The following is an 18,830-nucleotide window of genomic DNA, read 5'->3' as shown; positions in this document are numbered from 1 at the left end:
ACGATGTTAGGAGGTATCCTATGACTTTTGTCACCTCAGTGTAATGTTTTGGCTCATCAGTGAATATCTCTGTGGACGGACACGATATTAAGGAGGTGGTTATAATATAATGGCTCGTCATTATGTGCGCAAACTGTACGTAGGCAAAGACCGTGTAGCTCTTCACCGTCTTTCTTTTTGTTCATACACTGTTTTCGATCGAAAGGAGCATGACTTAAATGTCGAGACATTTAAGACAGTAGGTCATAATTTTTACCTCGTTTTCATCTTCGTATGGCCATCAGTCCCCTAGAACTTAGAACTACTTAAACCTAACTAACCTGAGGACATCACACACATCCACGCCCGAGGCAGGATTCGAACCTGCTACCGTAGCGGTCGCGCGGTTCCAGACTGTAGCGCCTAGAACAGCTCGGCCACTCCGGCCGGCCTTTGCTGTCCGTCTGTCTCTCTGCCCGACCGTTAAGACACCTTTTTCTCAGGAATGAATAAAACTATCAAGTTGAAATTTACGTCTCTATCTAAGTTCTCTGTTCCCTTGTCGGAGTAAAAAGTTAAGCTTCTAAGTCAATGCAATCAGAAGCTAAGGACATTTTTGCTACACACAAACTCTGTCACCAAAATCTGTGATATACTTCCTGTTTACCCGGAACCATGAAATTTGGGAAGAAGCAAGGTTTTACAGTACAAGTAAAGAAAAATATCAGAAAATTGTTAACTTGTCATTATACCACATAAAAATATTTTTTGCCGCTACAAACTTACGTTGCATTAGTCATCTGTCAAAAATTTCTGGAACTACTGTAGGGATTTTGATTCGGTTTTCAGTAATAAGTAGAATGATTCACGATGAAGGTTTATATATATATATATAATTTACAAACATTTAATTACATTACGTATACAGGGTGGTCCATTTATCGCGACCGGGCCAAATATCTCACGAAATAAGCGTCAAACGAAAAAACTACAAAGAACGAAACTTGTCTAGCTTGAAGGGGGAAACCAGATGGTGCCATGGTTGGCCCGCTAGATGGCGCTGCCATAGGTCAAACGGATATCAACTGCGTTTTTTTAAATAGGAACCCCCATTTTTTATTACATATTCGTGTAGTTCGTAAAGAAATATGAATTTTTTAGTTGGACCACTTTTTTCGCCTTGTGATAGATGGCGCTGTAATAGTCACAAACGTATAAGTATGTGGTATCACTTAACATTCCGCCAGTGCGGACGGTATTTGCTACGTGATACATTACCCGTGTTAAAATGGACCGTTTACCAATTTCGGAAAAGAGCGCTATCGTGTTGATGTATGGCTGTTGTGATCAAAATGTCCAACGGGCGTGTGCTATGTATGCTGCTCGGTATCCTGGACGACATCGTCCAAGTGTCCGGACCGTTCGCCGGATAGTTACGTTATTTAAGGAAACAGGGAAGTGTTCAGCCACATGTGAAACGTCAACCACGACCTGCAACAAATTATGATGCCCAAGTAGGTGTTTTAGCTGCTGTCGCGGCTAATCCGCACATCAGTAGCACACAAACTGCGTGAGAATCGGGAATCTCAAAAACGTCGGTGTTGAGAATGCTACACCAACATCTATTGCACCCTTACCATATTTCTATGCACCAGGAATTGCATGGCGACGACTTTGAACGTCGCGTACAGTACTGCCACTGGGCACAAGAGAAATTACGGGACTATGACAGATTTTTTGCACGCGTTCTATTTAGCGACGAAGTGTCATTCGCCAACAGCGGTAACGTAAACCAGCATAATATGCACTATTGGGCAACGGAAAATCCACAATGGCTGCGACAAGTGGAACATCAGCGACCTTGGGGGGTTAATGGATGGTGCGGCATTATGGGAGGAAGGATAATCGGCCCCATTTTATCGATGGCAATCTAAATGGTGCAATGTATGCTGATTTCCTATATAATGTTCTACCGATGTTACTACAAGATGTTTCACTGCATGACAGAATGGCGATGTACTTCCAACATGATTGATGTCCGACACATAGCTCGCGTGCGGTTGAAGAGGTATTGAATAGCATATTTCATGACAGGTGGATTGGTCGTCGAAGCACCATACCACGGCCCGCACGTTCACCAGATCTGACGTCCCCGGATTTCTTTCTGTGGGCAAAGTTGAAGGATATTTGGTATCGTGATCCACCGACAACGCCTGACAACATGCGTGAGCGCAATGTCATTGCGAACATTACGGAAGGTGAACTACTCGCTGTCGAGAGGAATGTCGTTACACGTATAGCCAAATGCATTGAGGTTGACGGACATCATTTTGAGCATTTATTGTAACAGTATGCGTTCTCAGAAATGATAAGTTCACAAAGGTACATGTATTACAAGCGAACTACCGAAATAAAATGTTCAAACGTACCTACGTTCTGTATTTTAATTTAAAAAACCTACCTGTTACCTACTGTTCGTCTAAAATTGTGAGCCATGTGTTTGTGACTATTACAGTGCCATCTATCAAAAAGCGAAAAAAGTTGTCCAACTAAAACATTCATATTTCTTTACGTACTGCTCGAATATGTAATAAAAAATGGGGTTTCCTATGTAAAAAAACGCAGCTGATATCCGTTTGACTTATGGCAGCGCCATCTAGCGGGCCAACCACAGCACCATCTGGTTTCCCCCTTCAAGCTAGACAAGTTTCGTTCTTTGTAGTCTTTTCGTTTGACGCTTATTTCGTGAGATATTTGGCCCGGTCACGATCAATGGACCACCCTGTATGCATCCACTTCGGTTGCCCAAAATTTTGTCAATTGACCATTGTTTAGTTTGCACTAGGACAATCTTCATCAGAATAAAAAGTTACATGGAATACATGTATTCACACCATAGTTCAGAACGTCTGAGCAAAAGTGTCCTCGTCAAACAGAAATGTCATAGAGAACACTTTTGCTCAGACATTTTAAACCATGGTGTGATTACATGTAACTTTTTACTCTGATGAAGACTGGCCTAGTGCAATCGAAACCGTGGTCAATTGACGAAATTTTGTGCAACCGGAGTGGCTGTGTATATGTTCAAAAATGTTCAAATGTGTGTGAAATCTTATGGGACTTAACTGCTGAGGTCATCAGTCCCTAAGCTTACACACTACTTAAGCTAAATTATTCTATGAACAAACACACACATCCATGCCCGAGGGAGGACTCGAACCTCAGCCGGGACCAGCCGCACAGTTGAGGACTGCAACGCCCCAGACCGCTCGGCTAATCCCGCGCGGCTGCTGTGTATACGTCCTGTAATTAAATAGCGTACGGTTGCTGGAACACAGCCAACCAAATGTTTAAAACTGCAAACATTTCGTGCTAACTGGCTGATCTATGATGGACTGAAGTCCCCCGCTGTTGTGGAAACGATGCCGTTGCCATACATCAGCAACAGGAACAAGGTCGAACGGCTACCGCGCCATTGCCGCACTAGCATCGCAGGTCCTTTACGAACAGCTCTTTCTACATAGAAAGTTTCCCAACAGTCTATGCCTAGCCATGTACAGCATATGAAATGTTTCAGAGCAAAGCAGTACTGGTAACTGATACAGGATTGCACTTTAATTGTTTGGGATGAGCCGGCCGCGGTGGCCGTGCGGTTCTAGGCGCTGCAGTCCGGAACCGCAGGACTGCTACGATCGCAGGTTCGAATCCTGCCTCGGGCAAGGATGTGTGTGATGTCCTTAGGTTAGTTAGGTTTAAGTAGTTCTAAGTTCTAGGGGACTGATGACCTAAGATGTTAAGTCCCATAGTGCTCAGAGCCATTTGAACCATTTTTTTGTTTGGGATGAGGTTCCGATATCCCATAAAATATCTGTTGAAAAATGGTCGTCTGTACGGTTTTCTTCTCGGGAAACTTCCGTCAAATACTGCAGCGACAGGAACAGACGAAGTCAACGCAATGTCAATGCCGCTTAGCATAGCATGTTAATGTAACTCCAAAATAAATAAAATAAATGAAAAATCTCTGTAGCCAATGCGAAATTACACAACAAATTTAAACTGAAAACTTGAAATTAAAACATTCTCGAAAGTCTAGGAATTCCCGGAGCCGACATCTTGTTAGTTTCGTCGAAATTCCCAATTCCCGGAAAGGATGAACTATCTGCATACGTAATTAAGTTTTTATATAATCCTCTGAGCGTGTGTCTCATACGCACTTGTCCGGCTTTTTCAGTAGGTGATGTATACATTGAGTTTCTCATCTTCCATACATTCTGCTTTCTTGACTGATGGGCGATGTTTTGAACTTCGCCTGGTCCTGAAAATCCTGAAACAGCATTGGGCGCAACTATGTTTTCTCTTGTGAAATACATAATTCAGACGAATACCCTTGGAGTAGTAACACCTAACTTGTTACCTGACATTCGTTTATGCTGCGTAAAGATGGAAAATGTACAACAGTCGGTGATAACATTGTGTGTTTACCAAAAAGACAAAAACAAAACTTTTAAAACCATCACTCAGTGTCAAGTACTTCACGCTCAGTAACGGTATAGTTTCTTTCCCACACACTTAAGACTCGACTTGCAAATGCATTCATACAATGTTGTATTCTTCTGTCCACTTCACCCAGCTGATAGAGGACTCCTCCTATAATGTATTCCGAAGACCCTAGCCCAAGAATTTTTTTGTTCCATTTTGTTTGGTGCAGTATTGGTGCTGTAAGCAAACTCTCGCTCATTTTCTGAAAGGCATATTCCAGCTCTTGAGTCAAAACCATAGATATCTTCAGTAACGTCATTAATGCTGCGTCAGAAGGATACTGCTCTCCTACAAACCTTTAATAGAATCCGTATAATACGGTAAAAGTTTTTAGTTACATCTTACAAGTTGGAGATCTCTGCTCACACAGACGCCCCACACTTATTTGTGACAGTACTCAGGATGTGCATGCTGCACAGATGTGGGAGGTCTAATAGGATGCGATACCAGTGTCCGTGCGGGATATCCGCTGGACTGACCCCGTTCCTGGGGGTGGGCCGATAAATCACCGGGAAGCCGTGCAAGGTCTTCTCAGTCGATGATGTCTCAAGGCCTTCTACATATGGCTTGTGAATCTGCAGACCACCCGCTCGACCTCCACGTTGGAGGTGAGGTGAAAAGGGGTGGTGGTCACATGGTCGATGCGTTACAGCAGCAGAAAGGCCGAAACGAAGTCGACATAAATTGGGACCACTCCCCGACACCAGGGTGCAAAGTGCCCCCTCACTGCCGAAAATCCTCTCAATGGCTCAATTGGTAGCAGGAGGACAGTGGACGACATGTGCATCATAAACGAGAAGTTCGAGAGAATATCAGCCACCAGCAGCCACACAGTTCCCTGAAACGGCAGAATTGACGTGGAGCCTGTCCCATGGACGCTATAGCGAAAAATGTTGCGCTATGGACGGCGGATTGGGAGCTACGCGTGGCAACACCGACACGCACGTTCATAGTCGGCATCGACGTACAGGATGAGTCACATAAGACTTAACATCCCTTTTATTTCGTGAATGGTTACACATATTGAAACGCGGTTTCAGACCAACGTTAGAGCATCGAGGGGCACGTATTTTTTGTTTGGTTATTGTTTTTAGCGCTAGTGTCAACGGAGATATTCAAGAAAGTACTTTATTTTAAATGAAACCATATACTTTTCATAACTGCATTCGATAGGTCTTGAGAAGACAATAACAGTGATACAGCGTACGTTAATGTTGACGTTAAAATCAGTCGTTAGGAAATACAAGAAGTGCCCTAGAATGTGAGGCCAGAATCGCCATTTGCGGTGCCAGCACTGCCAAGCAGCCAGGTTGCGTAGTTGTTTATGTAAGGTACGCCTGCGCTATAGAGAATAAAGCTTTATTTCCCCTTGAACCAACTTACGAACTAGATCCAGGTTCACCTCAGATTGTTGCATATGGAAATACGACATAGGCTAGAATCTAACGTATCACAAAGGGCTTAGGGAAACTTTATTTCACATTTGGGTATCCTCAGAGATTTGCAAGAGTTGAAACAGAGAAATCAACTGCCCATTCTTCAACAATAAAGAGGTCTTATAACCTACAAAAAGCAACTACTGTACTAAATATCTAAATGTTAGAAGGAAGATTTGATCTATCTTTTCCTGTACGTGGCTGTTTGCTTCTTCGGGGTAAAATACACTGAAGAGCTAAAGAAACTGGTACACCTGCCTAATATCGTGTAGGCCCCCGCGAGTACGCAAAAGTGCCGAAACATGACGTGGCATGGACACCATTAATGTCTGAAGTAGTGCTGGAGGGAACTGACACCATGAATCCTGTAGGGCTGTCCATAAATACGGAAGAGTACGAGGGGGTGGAGATCTCTTCTGAAAGCACATTGCAAGGCATCCCAGATGTGCTCAATAACGTTCATGTCTGGGGAGTTTTATGGTCACCGGAACTGTTTAACTCAAAAGAGTGTTTCTGGAGCCACTCTGTAGCAATTGTGGAAGTGTGGGGTGTCGCATTGTCCTGCTGGAATTGTCCAAGTTCGTCGGAATGCACAATGGACATGAATGGGCGCAGATGATCGGACAGGATGCTTATGTACGAGTCACCTGTCAGAGTCGTATCAAGGCGTATCAGGGTTCCGCATCACTCCAACGGCACACGCCCCACACCATTACAGAGCCTCCACCAGCTTGAACAGTCCCCTGCTGACTTGCAATGTCCATGGGTTCATGAGGTTGTCTCTATATCCGTACACGTCCATTCGCTCGATACAATTCGAAATGAGATTCGTCCGACCAGGCAACATGTTTCCAGTCATGAACAGGCCAATGTCGGTGTTTACGGGCCCAGGCGAGGCGTAAAGGTTTGTGTCGTGCAGTCATCAAGTTCGTATATACGAGTGGGCCTTCGGCTCCGAAAGCCCATATCGATGATGTTTCGTTGAATGGTTTGCACGCTGACACTTGTTGGTGTCCTAGCACTGAAATCTGCAGCAGTTCGCGGAAGAGTTGCGCTTCTGTCACATTGAACGAGTCTTTTCAATCGTCGTTGGTCCCGTTCTTGTAGGATCTTCTTCCAGCCACAGCTATGTCGGAGATTCGATGTTTTACCGGACTTCTGATATTCACCGTACACTCGTGAAATGGTCGTACGGGAAAATCCTCACTTCATCGCTACCTCGGAGATGCTGTGCCCCATCGCTCATGCGTCGACTATAGCATCATGTTCAAAGAATTAAATCTTGATGATCTGCCATTGTAGCAGCAGTAACCAATCTAACTGCCAGACTCTTGTCGTCTTATATAGGCGTTGCCAACCGTAGCGCCGTATTCTGCCTATCTACATATATTTGTATTTGAATACGCACGTCTGCACCAGTTTTTTTTTTTTTTTTTTTTTTTTTTTTTTTTTTGCGCTTCAGTCTATATGCTGTTGAACAACTGTCGCTACCTACACTGCTATAAATTGTACCATATGGGATACATTCGTTGAACTAATCATTTTAATTAAAACACTTTGTGACCGTCTGTACACTGCAAAATAAATATTCTTCTCACGAATAGTCGTTTCATACCGAACGTAAGCGCGTAATGACAGTGTTATCAGCTACGTGCAATGCGCGCTGTCGACTTATTTGACACTGCAATGCAATTTCGTACACAAGTAAATGAAATAAACAATTTACTAACAATGATTCCGTAGCCACTCAAATCACGTAACACAAATTTCGTCTTTCGAGAAAGTAACTTTATCCTTTATTTAAGCATGTGTTCAAACTGTTAACCATGGATTGAAAGGCACATTTGCAATCGCCGTTTGAAAGGACGATGCACAGATATAATTGGCTCTGAGCACTATGGGACTTAACATCTACGGTCATCAGTCCCCTAGAACTTAGAACTACTTAAACCTAATTAACCTAAGGACAGCACACAACACCCAGCCATCACGAGGCAGAGAAAATCCCTGACCCCGCCGGGAATCGAACCCAGGAACCCGGGCGTGGGAAGCGAGAACGCTACCGCACGACCACGAGATGCGGGCACACAGATATAATTATATGGATGATATGGTAAAGCATGCACTGTCGATTTGACGACACATATCGTCTAGCGTAGTTGGGGCTTCATTATAGACTGCTCCCCAAAGAAAGAAATCAAGAAGAGTCAAATCGGTGGACCTCGCAGACCATTTGACAACAGAATTTCGTCTTATCCAACGTCCAGTAAAATTCTCAGTCAATATTTGCGGTGCAACACTGGACTAATGATCTGGATAACCGTCGTGTTACAGCCACATACACTGACGAGTATCAAGTGATACCTCTTCTATAAGAACCGGCAGAATGTTCGTCAGAAAGTGTGCGTACGAATGTCCATTTAGAATGCCTGAGACGATGTAACGTCCCACAGTGTAATTTCCTATGATGCCGCATGATACGTTTATGCCGCACGGCCATTTATGTTGCACCTGATGAAGCCAGTGTGCATGTTATGCAGATTTACATTAGCGTGGTTAGTAAACGTTGCTTCATCGGTAAAGCAAACGCTAGAAAAACGTAAGATCGTCTCTTAGTTGCTGAACGGCAAAGCGTCAGAATTCTGTACCACGCTCGAAATCACGGTCGTCGAGTGCCTGATGTAGTGACAGATGATAGGGACCGAAATTCTGTCGAAGCAGGATGCGAATGGCACTCGTCTGGCTGATTCCACATTCCTTGCTGGTCTGTCTCGTACCACTGAGAGGATTCATTAGCTTCATAGCCAGAACAGCTTCTTCGTGTTCTCTTTCAGTTGCAGTCTTCATTCTTGTCCTCTTTTTGACGTTCAAGCAGCCTGTGCGCACTAGCGTCTTAATAATTCGTGCAATTGCTTAGCGCGTCTGACATTGGCGATCCAGATAGATAGCCCTATACCGCTGTACTGTTCTTACGGAATTTCTTACACGTTCTGCATATTAAAGTGTATATCCAATTTGTCCTCATTGGTGTACATGTCTGCACGCAACGAGTGCTGAAGAAGGAATGAGCGCCCTGCAGCGCAGACAAGTAATCAGGCAAATGTGTTGACATTCCGACACACGAGAGCTCTGCTTGTATATGTTTGCGCCGCTAATGCCGATTACGGCCACCGTCCTCTCAAATTCTAGGACATTTCTCGAATTTTTTCACGACAGGTTTCAATGTCAACATCAACAAACGCTATATCACTGCAACTGTCTTCTTAACAGCTATTGAATGCAGTCATAAAAGGTGCACGGTTCCATTTTAAAAAAACGTACTTGCTTCAATAAGTCCGTTGATACCAGCGCTAAAAACATTAACCAAACAAAAACACATTTGGGACTCGACGTTCTGTTTGCCGAAAACTTGGTTTCGATATGTGTAACCGTTCACGAAATGGCTCAAATGGTTCAAATGGCTTTAAGCACTATGGGAATTAACATCTGAGGTCATCAGTCCTCTAGATTTAGAGCGACTTAAACCTAACTAACCAAAGGACATCACACACATCCATGCCCGAGGCAGGATTCGAACCTGCGACCGTAGCAGCAGCGTGGTTCCGTACTGAAGCGCCTAGAACCGCTCGTCCACAGCGGCCGGCCTCACAAAATGAAAGGCGTGTTACGTCTTAGGACTCATCCTGTATATCTGATGCCTGGCTAATAACTTTATGCGCGTCATCTCCCAGTGTGAGCCATGAAGTAACTGGAGGATGCAAGATCAGAGCAGGGGCGGATTGACGCCCTGATAGCCGGTCGTCTGTGGTCAATGTTAAGAAGCACAGCATGGTGTTGCGTACTAACTGCGAAAAACTGGATCGGCCTGGCGTGAAACTCAGTCCGGCCACCCTTCGTGGACCGCTGGGAAAACTTCCCACAATACTGGGACGCAGGCGACGCCGAAGCTACCTGATTCGTCAGCGGCAGGAGTTCGTTCAGAGTTGTTTGTAGATGATGATCCAGGGCAAAAAGGTTCCATGGCTATTGAAGTTTGCGCAGGGGTCAAGAGGGCGGCGGGAGGAGCATCTGTGATTGTGTGTTGAGAGGTGGGGCGAAAGTGAATTTCATACTGGTCCCCATGGTCTCGCGGTAGCGTTCTCGCTTCCCGAGCACGAGGTCCCGGGTTCGATTCCTGCCGGAGTCAGGGATTTTCACCTGCCTCGAGATGACTGGGTGTTGTTGTGTCGTCTTCATCATCATCATTCATCCCCATTACGGCCGGAGGAAGGCAATGGCAAACCACCTCCACTAGGACCTTGCCTAGTACGGCGGTACGGTTCTCCCGCATCGTCCCCCACGCACTGTTACGGCGTATGGGACATCGTCGTCAGCCACTTAAGGGCAACGCTGAGCAGTTTTATCGAAAAAGAAATCAAGGATTTATGGTCAGTCAACAGATGGAATTTGCCGCCATACCAATACACATGAAATTTCTTGGCCCCATAGGTGATTGCTTAAGTCCCCTTCTTTATTTGGGAATAGTTCAGCTGCACAGCGTTTAACGTTTCGGAGGAAAAGGCAGTTGTGTGATAGAACCATCCCATAATACATGAGACGAAAACCGCCGCAATGCTGCAGTGGAACGTGTGTGTCGTGTCAATGGCAGGCTCGGCGTATATTGCCTTCTTGAGACTGTCCAACCACGCGTATTTGATGCCACTCTGGCGCAGCTGACAGAGGGCGTGCAATCTGCGTCACTTGGGGAATAAATTTCGGACGGTACGCGATTTTACCCAGGAACGGCTGCAGCTGGTTATGATAGTAAGGGCCGGCATTTTTATGCTCACGTCATCGTGGCAGTAGGAGAGCGCAAAACTGAGAATGTTAGTACCCTCTCACCGTATTTTTACTCAGCCGTCTGCGACAGTTCTCCAGGGATAAAAATGACCCTGCAGCAGTAAGCAGCGGCCTGGCCCGTCGCAGCGGTTGTGAGCAGAGCCGCCAGTACGTGTCTTCATTTATTAAAGACACGTTAGCGCTGGTGTCCAGCCGGAATCCCATGTGTACCGTCGCAAGTTGTTCCAAAGGAACGTTCGTTTTAGGATAGCTTGCTGTATGTAACTTCTGGGGTTGACGTCTAGCGGCCTACTCGTGCATCTGTCACTGCCTGCCGTGGGAAAGTTATTCAATGTCTCTTACTGAAAGCGTACATCCACCACCTATAAGAATCTAAATAAAGGATAGTAGTTTTTTGTAATCGCTTTCAAAATTTGTATACTGCACTTTGTTATTAATAGAAAGGCGGTGTGAAAATATGAGCTTTCTAGCGGGCGTATTTTCGAAGATAGAAAAATTTACTTTAAAGTTATAAAAACTATACTTAAGATGGGAAATTCACCTGGGAATATTTATGACTTGTTTTTGGTTGTCAACTGAAAAACTCGTCTGAAGTATCAGGGTATAGAATTATTTAACTGAAATTTAATTTAAAAAAATTTCAAATACCTTACAATTTTCAAAGCATGAAATCTAGAATAACTTCAGAAAGAACTAATAAAATCAGTATTTATTTTATTATGTGTTATGTGAGCCTGTGAGTAAATGAGTGTGTGTATGTGGGACATTCGTCAAATTTCTATATTGTATTAAATACCGTCTTAAGTAACCTGCAAGAGTTACACAAGACTGTCGTGGGAAAATGATCCTAGGGGATTTACCCACTTTGCTGATGGCATACGTCTAGGTGTGATTGCTATTGTAACAGAGCAGCCAGAAAGTCAGCTGGAGTAAAATCTGTATCTAAAGAATATTTCCAGAATTATTGTCTTTTCGTTTTCGTTTATTAAACATTACTTTAATATATGCATGTCAGATTGACGCAAATGCGACTGTGAATAAGGATTGGTGCAGGCCAGTTTTGGCGCGAGTATGATCATGAGCGAGGCTGGAAGAAGGGAAGCTTTCAACGTGGACGGTCATGTTACTAGTGCCAGCAAAAAAATGTGTAAGATGAAGAATGACTTAGTGTTTGAGTTATTGGTGAGCGAAGTCAATAGCAGTTGTTGTTGAGGACTGCTTGGCGAAATTCCACAGGATTTGACTAAATCTGTTCGACAGATATTCGCGTGTAAAATATTGGCCTCCATAGTATCCGTGTGGCATGTTTCAGTATTCAGCTTGTGAGCATTTTTGGTGAGCAGAAATCCACAAGAAGGACCGAATGTAACAACTCATATTAGTGGTGAAATTAATGACTGTGAAGACATTGTTTAATTTGGGTCTGGTTTGGACAGATTTCTGGCTGCTGTGCATGTGAAATGTGTGTATGAATCGTGAACTGGAAAGAAACAGCCAATAGTTTAAATGTGGACTGATTAGTACCTTTTCTCTGGGTATCAAGGACAAAATAAGCATTTTTGTGCGGAAATTTCGGACATTATTTTCCAGAAGCCATTCCATTTTATTACCACCCGAAAATTTTTTTTATGACTGTATTTCTACAGAAATTTCTTTCATAACTAGGGTTGCAGGCCTCAGTAATTGTAGATGTTAGGTGGTGTTTTATATCAACGTTGCTTTTACATCATCTTGTAAGTATCTACGTTGCTGAGTGAAGGGACATTGAGCAGACGCCGTTCTGAGGCAGGTGAATTTTAATTTGTAGCCTGCACAGTGACAACGACGAATAGACACGAGAAATTAACCTCGACCCGCCGCATATGGACTGGCCAAACAGCATCAAGCCCAAAGTAAGCTTGTGCACTGTCTAACACCACCACTTGCAAAGTAGGTTAGAAATCAGATTAATAATGTTGCTCACGCAGCATATGTTCGCTTTATCGGGCAACAACAAAGTTATTGACTGTGGATGGTATCGTCAGAATGGAAATAATGAAGTCACTGTAAAAAAGTCATTAATTTTGGCACTTATCTGGAATGGATTCCCACGTAGATTTCGTCGAAGTTGTTATGGCTCATCTTGTTGATTCTAGGGTGATTCCACTTTGACTGCTAGAAGGTCCAGTTCTGTATTTTAGCAATATTTGAAGACCTAACAAATGGGTTTTTCAGGAATTTCTTAATGATCAAACAGTCCTAGATCAGAACAATGGTATCGAAGAAATAATTTTTGACTTGATGTTCACGATCCACATTTTTACTAAACTTGTTGTAAATTCACATATACTTCTTCTGAATTGTCACATCATCAAGAAAACAGTTTTGTATCAATCTTCATATATTTAATTTCCTCTTTAACCAAACACAAGACTTGACTGTTCTTTTACAAAGCGAAACAACAACTTAACTTCTGCAAAGTGAAACAAAGACTGCTCTGTGCGCATTCGCGCCAAAACGGTTACAAGTAAGTCAAAGATTATGACAGTCTCACAGAAATGAATACACACAAGAACCATATCACTGTAATATATCGATACATCGGAGTACCTACACATTAATAAAACCAAATGTGAATATTGTCACAAAAATATGTCTGTTACTTCACAGAAAAGTAGTACGATATTACTGGTATCGAGAACTGGCGTTGGAGTGCCGTAATGGTCACGTAAATAAAGAACCATTACAACTGACAGTGAAGACGCCAGCTCTGAAACTGTGACTGTGTGGACTGCAATGTTGTCTTCATGCTGCAGCTGAGCACGCAGCCGGAGACAAGGGCAGGGTGGCTACTCTTAAGCGCAGGTTCAGCAGTCCATTGCACAGTGTAGGCAACTGCTCCTGGTACGTCTGCTGCCACAGTCGGGAGAAGACTGGTGTTTCTACAACATGCATGATGTACATCATAACACTGAGGAGAGATGGCATTTCTGACCTGACCAATCAACATTACAAAAGAGGTTGTTCGACATTGAAGAGGGGGCACAAAGGTTGATGCATGTAAGCCTATCACGAGATGCCGGCGATCTGAACACCCGTGAACTCATGTGAGACTTACAAGGAAACTTCATCAACTCGTTCTCATATTTGAAGGGGAGGGGGAATCACAATTGCATGATAACAGCGCCAGCAGTCCATCCCACGCCAAAATTTGGTTCTTACAGTATGCATTTATGTCCTTCTGAAACTGCAGCTTTTGAACCGTGTTTTTTTTCTTTTTTTTTTTTTTATTGGTCACTCCCTCCGCTCCACTGCAGCTGTCTAACGCTCGAGTGCCAAGTACTTTACAGCAGAGTTAAGAGATTTTGAAATACTGCTTTGACACTGGTAACATGCTTTGTCAATTGCGTCAAAGTGTACTGTTTCTAACCTGTAGTTAATGCCAGAGATCTCTTGGCCATGAACATTTTTATGTTGAAATACACAGATTCAGAGTAAATGAATGAAATTAAGTTCAAAAAATGGTTCAAATGGCTCTGAGCACTATGGGACTTAACTTCTAAGGTCATCAGTCCCCTAGAACTTAGAACTACTTAAACCTAACTAACCTAAGGACATCACACACATCCATTCCCGAGGCAGGATTCAAACCTGCAACCATAGAGGTCGCGCGGTTCCAGACTGTAGCGCCTAGAACCGCTCGGCCACCCTGGCCGGCTGAAATTAAGTGATGGTTTATTTAAGAAGTAGCATAGCGCTATTTAATTATTAACATTGCTGTTGTGCGTTATTCTCTTTGGTTTATAATGGTGGCGCTGTTAAAGAGAAATACATTCTATTGACATGATTAAATTTTAAATAAAAAATCATTAACTTCACTTTATAATTATTCTTCAGTGGATTTTGTGGCGTAAATATAGGTATAGAATACCAATACGAGAATATTATTACAATAATACTGAAATTATTTGTGCATGAGGTTGACGTATTGTGTGTGTAAGGTTTCAAACAAATAACACACCTTACATTGCATTCCTGAAACAATTCCAGTTAACTCTATGTGTCACACAACATAGTTACTCTAAAATCTACGAATTTTATTGATAGGCAAAGCGAATAAACACACCGACATTTCATGAATATAAACCTGTAAAACTCACACTAGTAATTGCACGCAAGTAATTTCCCAGACCCGAGCTATGAGATGCACTTCTGAGGGAAGGAGAATTTTACGACGGCACGGCCATCCCGCGTTCAGCTGAAACCTCACAGCGGGACATCTAGCGTACACAATGAGACCCTGGAACCAATGTGTATGCCCTCGGCAAACGCTACACTTGTCCCTAATTTTAATGACGACCCTTCAGAAAGCGTTTCTACAGAAACACGGCCGGAGAAGGAAGATTAACGTCCATAGAAACCCAACTCTAAACATTGGTGACTCACTGTGAACACAAGAAAGAAAAGTTGTTTGTCTCAGTATTACTTAACATAAGTTATCCTACGAAAGAAACGACGCCTGTGATAGGCTACAGAAAACTTTAGTGGGTGGAGTTATAACAAGTACGAACGTTCTGATTGGCCAGAAAGGAAACGCGTGGCCACCAACTTTGATATAGACAAATTGCAGACAGAGTAATTCGCTTTTTCTCGTGCTGAAAATCGTCGAATGTTTGAGCAAGGCGACTCGCGCCACTCTGAGACGATTGCGAGAGAACACTTGCTCACAGGCTTGTCTTAACTCGTAAGGAGTTAAACTGCAAAGTCTCCTAGTATGGAGAATCACACCGAACACTGACAATTAATGCTTGCGAGCAATTTGAGGGCAACGACGTATGCACTGTTCCATCCAAATAGTGTGTACCATGCCAATTAACTTATCTTGGGAATAATTAGGAGTCTCAGCTTCATGAAGACGTAGGAAATGCATCCGACTGGTGTTTAACAATCGAGAGAGATTTAGAATAGATTGTCAGGTTCACAGCTTGCGTCGACAGCAGCCACTGCCGCCGCCAACTCAAGGTAAACATGAGCTCGCTCTACGCCACTCAGTGATATTCAATTGACACTCAGAACTGCGGTCGTCTCCGTCTCTTCCAATTTTTTTACATTCAACCATGACCTGTAGTTCAATATATTCACGATTGTCGGGCTTAATTGAAGCAGAACAGTGAGATATCTGATCTAACGAAAAAGATTGATCATCCACTACTGAGTGCTTTATACTCTGAAATTACTGAACTGTTTTAATTGTGCAATTGCCTTTGCAGTAATATTTATGTATCCTATACAGACCCCATTCAGTTTTGGGTATTTTCATAGTGCATTTTAGTATAATTGATTTCTCTGGCCGCAACTGTATTTAATTTGATTGTATCGAGCCCCGGACATGGTCATCAATCATCTTACCATTGAAAAGCCTTGTAATACACAGGAATTTCGCTTCACAGTTGTGAACACCCAGTATCAATATTTTACCATCCTGTATGTAATTTTGCTAGCATTGCTATGTCATGAAGTCATACTTCAGAGTAAAATTAACATTAATAACGAAAATCAAAGATTTTCATTTTTTTAACATATAGTTACGCCTGAACCAGTACACTAATTTCTGTTAGCGATAACTTTTCCTTTACAGGAAGTGTAGTGGAACCGATATTGAGATCATTGTCTGAATCCATCACTGTCTGTACTGCTTCACTCTTTTGAACTCTGCATGCGCGAGATGGTACCCTCCTCGCTTGCAGGCCATATCACCTTCAACATCCCGTGAGTAGGAGGCCTCTGCCTGTCACACTGTTGTACAGTACTTAGCACCTGAGCATTAGGCGATAGCAATCGGGGAGGGGGGGGGGGGAGGTAGTGACAAACAATGGTTACGAGCGAAACTTAAAACCTGTACATTTAGAAGGTATAACTATAAGAATTATGGCCCAAATTTTCGCTCAGGACCGATTGCTGTGGCTAATATCTTGCAAGTCTTTGACTTTCTCCTCAAATTCCGAGGTCGAGTGGGTGATTTTTCCTTGTTAGAGGCAAAACTTCCTATAAACGATTACTAGAAGACAAAGGCAAAGCACTTTACTGCCCTGCAGAAATGCTATAAGCAAAACAGTACTGTTCAGAATGGCAGAGGAAGAGTTCCCAGACTCCCGAAGACTTGCTGAAGGCAGCTAATGGCGGTGGGGACGTAGCCATGGCCGCTGACTGATGCAGTAGTTGCTGCTGAGGCACGATTTGCCAGAGAGCAACAGTCGGTTCTCGCTGTTGCTGCCATAGTTGTTGGCACAGCTTCTGTTGCAGTACCAGCTGTTGCAGGTGCCATTTTTCTTACGTTGTAAACTGTTGCTGTTGGTTTTGGAACTGTTGCTGTTATAGCAATAGCTACTGCTTCCAAAATTCCAGAAACTTGGGATCTGTGAAACTAACACTGGGAGCGAATGCATAGCCGTAAACACAATAAGGCAAGAACTCCTCACTGCCTTTATGTCCGCTCCCGACAAAAATGCCAATAATGATAACCAGAATATCAAAGTCCACAGCCAGGTCGTCTTCCAAATAGCAGCTGGAGGAGATACGAAAGAGCTCGAGTGGCCTACTTTTAAAGACAGATAAGGGGGTCATCAGACTTGTCAATCAAGGATTTTGATGAGCCTTAGATCTGTTGCAGAGGGACTGAGTACGTGGCTAGTGGCTTTCTATGTAAAGGCTCCTACTCACCGAGAAACTCGATGTCAAATTTTTCTGCATATCTCCTCTTCTCGTCACGTTAAATGTGTTTCGAGCGAACGTAGTGGAAGGGGGAAGGTTCACGGTTACCACGCTGGCTGTACGAGTTCAAACATTGCCTATATACTTATTCTCAATTTCATTCAAATGGTTCAAATGACTCTAAGCACTATGGGACTTAACAACTGTCATCAGTCCCCTCCACTTAGAACCACTTAAACCTAACTAACCTAAGTACACCACACACATCCATGCCCGGGACAGGATTCGAACCTGCGCGGTCCCGGACAGAAGCGCCCAGAACCGCTCGGTCACAGCGGCCGGCACCGCCAGAGGCGGGGAAGGCGTATCACGTGGGCTCAGACGCTCACAGCAGTGGGCTAAGCAAGCAGCTGCGACTCACAAGGAGACAATTACACCTGTTAATTACGGATTTCGATTATTCTTAGGTGTGCTGTAGAGGTTCCTATCCTGAGTACTTGGCAAGTGGCTTTTCATGCGACTGCCCCTAGTTTCCAATAAACTAGTTTCGGGGAGTGCTGCACTGTCGGTCGGTGAGGCCTGACACGAAGTCGATGTTTCAAAACATCCCAACGGTATTTGATAGGATTCAGGTCAGAACTCTGTGCAGGTCAGTACATTACAGGAATGTTATGTTCGTGTAACCACTCCGCCACAGGCCGTGCATTATGAACAGGTGCACGATCGTGTTGAAAGATGTAATCGCCATCCCCGAATTCCTCTTCAACAGTGGAAGCAAGACTGTGCTTAAAACATCGGTGTAGGCCTGTGCTGTGATAGCACCACGCAAAGCAACAAGGGTGCAAGCCCCCTTCATGAAAAACACGACCACATCATAACACCACCGCCTCCGAATTTTACTGTTGGCACTACACACGCTGGCAGATGACGTTCACCGGGCATTCGCCATACGCACACCCTGTCATCGGATCGCCACATTGTGTACCGTGATTTGTCGCTCCACACAACGTATTTCCACTGTTCAGTCGTCCAATGTTTACGCTCCGTACACTAAGCGAGGCGTCGTTCGGCATTTACCGGCGTGATGTGTGGCTTTCGAGCAGCCGCTCGACCATGAAATCCAAGTTTTCTCACCTCCGCCTAACTGTCATAGTACTTGCAGTGGATCCTGATGGAGTTTGGAATTCCTGTGTGATGGTATGGATAGATGTCGGCCTATTACACATTACGACCCTCTTCAACTGCCGGCGGTCTCTGTCAGTCAACAGACGAGGTCTGTCTGTACGCTTTTGTGCTGTACGTGTCCCTTCACGTTTCCACTTCACTATCACATCGGAAACAGTGGAC

This window comes from Schistocerca piceifrons, chromosome X (genome assembly GCF_021461385.2).
Source record: "Schistocerca piceifrons isolate TAMUIC-IGC-003096 chromosome X, iqSchPice1.1, whole genome shotgun sequence".
NCBI classification, from domain to species: domain Eukaryota; kingdom Metazoa; phylum Arthropoda; class Insecta; order Orthoptera; family Acrididae; genus Schistocerca; species Schistocerca piceifrons.
The sequence above is the reverse complement of the archived record's forward strand: the minus strand, read 5'-3'. Positions refer to the sequence as shown.